Below are 3,531 nucleotides of genomic sequence, written 5' to 3'. Positions count from 1 at the left end.
GATTTTTTGCTGGGTGTAGTCTACTTAAGTACGCTAGCTTAGAATGAAAGTCTGATAAGTCCGTTTTTATATATTTTACAAGGGAGGAAAAAAAACTTCTTATAGCCATTAGGGATGTCAGAGGCAAAAATACATTGATGGTTTTCTTTGATCCGCTGCATCGGATGGCATACATCGGTGCATCGATTTGCATAGGATTTTTCAGGTAATGTTTCACAAAAAAAAAAATGTTATTAGCAAAAGTGTAGAAAATTTGAAATAAATTCCTGCAACTGAGCTAATTATATTGTTAACCGAATTTTTGGAGCCATTAAAATTTGTTGGTCAAAGGTCTCACTATATTTTGTACAATTGAAAATCCAGAATGACGGTTCAATGTACTAGAGATGTCAGTTTTAAAAAAACATCGATGCATCGATACATCTACTATTTATAAATCGAGTGGATCATTTTCGATGCAAAACATTGATATTTTCGATGCATCGCTGGTTTTCCGACATCCCTAATAGCCATTTTCTAGTATTTCGCAAAACTTTAAAACACAAGCAAAACTTTATATGGGTCTTTATTAAAATATTTGGTATCATTTTGGCCTTATCGGATTTTCGGTGCCTAGTTTTTTACCTAGCAAATTTGCATTTAATTGAAAGTAAAGGAGAACAAGTATCTAATTTTTTAACACAAAAGAGTACCGTCAATTTCTTCATGATCCAAATATCGGATCTAAACAAAATAATAATGATATGATGTATCAGGAACCACCTTTCCTTAAAAAAGAATAATTATAGAACTAGGTTAACGTTGCCCAAAGTTATGCGGTAACATACATACAAAAAAAACATTATTCCGACGACTTGATAACCTTCTCCTTTTTTTAAGTAAGTTAAAAAATAAACCAAGTATTTTTAATTCTTTTCGAAACGATGAATTTTTAATATCTCTTGCTTCTTATATCAAGACTTAAAAACTTTTCAGTCAACTCTGGCGATATTCGAAAGTAGTGGCACTAATAATCACATTTATATAAAACTAGATCTCTCTAAAACTAGATTTCAAGAAAACTCAATTAAAAAACTGGAGGTTTCAAATTTGTTTAACCATCTTCAAAATATTTTCAAACAAAAACTTTCTTAAACTTCTCACTTGTCATACTTTTTCAATTAACTTATCCCCTGAACTCAATTTGAGATTTTAAACAGATGGAAACCTCTTACATGTAGTTTTGAAATAAAGCCCATTACAAAACATTTCGATTGATACCCATATTGTAATAATTCATTTAAATTATTGAATAGTTTGAATTTAATCTTTTAAACAATTGACAACCTTTTTAAACCTCTTTCGTCTGACACTCGTATTCGAAATCATTTCGATTCATACCATTCTTCTATAATCTATAACCTATAATCTATAACCTATATATATTTTGAAAGACGTTTTTATGTGTTCGCAAAGCTCGAGAATGGCCGAACTGATTATTTTGAGATTTCGGACACCTGCTTCAGACGTCCCAAGGATGGTTATACGCTGCAAAAAATTCGATATATATCTCTGGAAGTGTTCATGGTAGAATACCGGAACTTGGTGCGGCAATATATGAAATCAATCTTATAGTCACGGAGAAAAATGGTGAGTGAAATCTTCCTAAATGCCCGGACCGATTTTAACGAAGTTTTTTGTTGTGTACTTTTGAGTGTAGTTTCACAATTTCACCCGCAAGTTGGCGCTGGAGTTAAGTTATTACCAAAAATCTTATTTATGATCCACGAATAATCGCCAAGTTAGAAAAGGTTTCGTGGATGTCAGATTAAATCGACCTGTTGCACCAATGAGTATATCGAACTCTTGTGTATTACAATTGGCCCAATGGATGTGATTTTCCAGTATTATTATGGTTAAAGTTTCATTCCGAGATACCAGGGCTGAGTTGTGCAGGGGTAAAACTTAAATCACCACCGATAAATCAACCGCGCGCCTTTTACTGTAATATTTAATTTGGAATAATTGAATTTAGTTTTTAAAAAGGAGGCAACCTTTGCGAAGGGCTTAAATATTATTTAAATTTTTAAACTAAAGGTTTCTTACCAATATTTCATTAGACAACCATATATTAATTCTTGAGATAGCTTGCATATAATTAATTTAAATTTGACTTCTCAAACAGGTGGCAACCCTTTTCAAAATAAGTTCGAACTACAACTTTTTTAAGCTTCTTGGCATCCATTTTTAACATAATTTTCAAACAAATAACTCCCTTAATTACAGTTGAATCTGATTTTTTTCAAAAGGTATATGAGGTGCCACACCCCCTTCTCTAATCGAAATTTGATTTATCCTTATTTTAAGTTGGGCTAAATGAAAGCAGTGCATGATGATCGGTTGAGTAGTTAAAGCGTGAAAGCGTAGAAAACAAACAAACTCACTTTCACATTTATAACATTAGTAAGGATTTATAAAAAAAATAAAGGGCGAGGACAAAAAAATATATATGACTATCACTAAGAGTGAAGCGGATAAATTTGGTGAAGAGGACGGATTGGCGTCAAGTGCAAACTCAATAACATTGTGAAAAAGTCAAATTCCACCGATTCGTATAAGGTTGTCTATATTTTACATTACGTGTTCAACGTTATTAAGGATTCATTAATAAAAAGTTTCCATCACCTTCTGATTTTGAGGAAAACGTGGTCAAGGTGTCAAGGTTCAATCACCAAACGCCAAAAACGCCATTTTTTGATGGAAGCTTTTGAATTCGTGTTAGCTCAAAGAAATCTATAGAAATTAGCCTAAACACTTGCGGTACAAAATTCGTTTTCCTTCAATACTGTTATTGTGCTTTGTACCACGTTTACAATTTTTGGGACAAATGGAAAAAGCAACAAAGTCTAAGCAAAACAAAAACAATATGAATAAATCATATAAACTTTACAAAGGGGTCTGAAATTACGAAAATCCCTTGAAGGAAATAGCACAATTGAACTTTCAAGAACTTGCAAGTTCACGTGGGAAATTTGCTTGCGACGAGATTGGAGGAAATTTTAAGTGACTAGCAGCTAGAGCAAGACTTCAGCTCCCGACGTCACAATAAATTCTAACAACCGAGGCCCTCTACCAATAAAAAAAAAATCAAAAAGCAAAATGTTTACTTTTTTTGTTTTTTATACGTTGCACATTAATATAAAAGATGTACAATTAAAGACGGAAGAAATAATTTTTTTTTTTCATTAAGTTTCCAAGGTACAGCACTTCAAAGAAAGGTATGTATGACGTTTGCTTAAAATGTAGGTCCCGTGTAAATAGGCAACCCTACCCCATATCGGTAAATTATGCTGCACGTATATTCATGTCACCTAGACCTTCAGTCTATTCTTCTTTCATCCAAATCATTAGAGGTCGCGCACAGAGGTGGCCGCGGTGACATGAAATGCCTCACTTTGGACTGAGTAGGCAATTCAGGAGTAAAGTCGACGTACGAAAACCACTCTCTATAAGTCACTCATTATATCCGTGTTGGTATATGGTGCAGAAGCA

Source organism: Rhagoletis zephyria, unplaced genomic scaffold (assembly GCF_001687245.7).
Source record: "Rhagoletis zephyria isolate East Lansing unplaced genomic scaffold, Rhagoletis_zephyria_1.1 Rzeph_scaffold_11200, whole genome shotgun sequence".
Taxonomy (NCBI): Eukaryota; Metazoa; Arthropoda; class Insecta; order Diptera; family Tephritidae; genus Rhagoletis; species Rhagoletis zephyria.
This window is presented reverse-complemented; position numbering follows the sequence as displayed.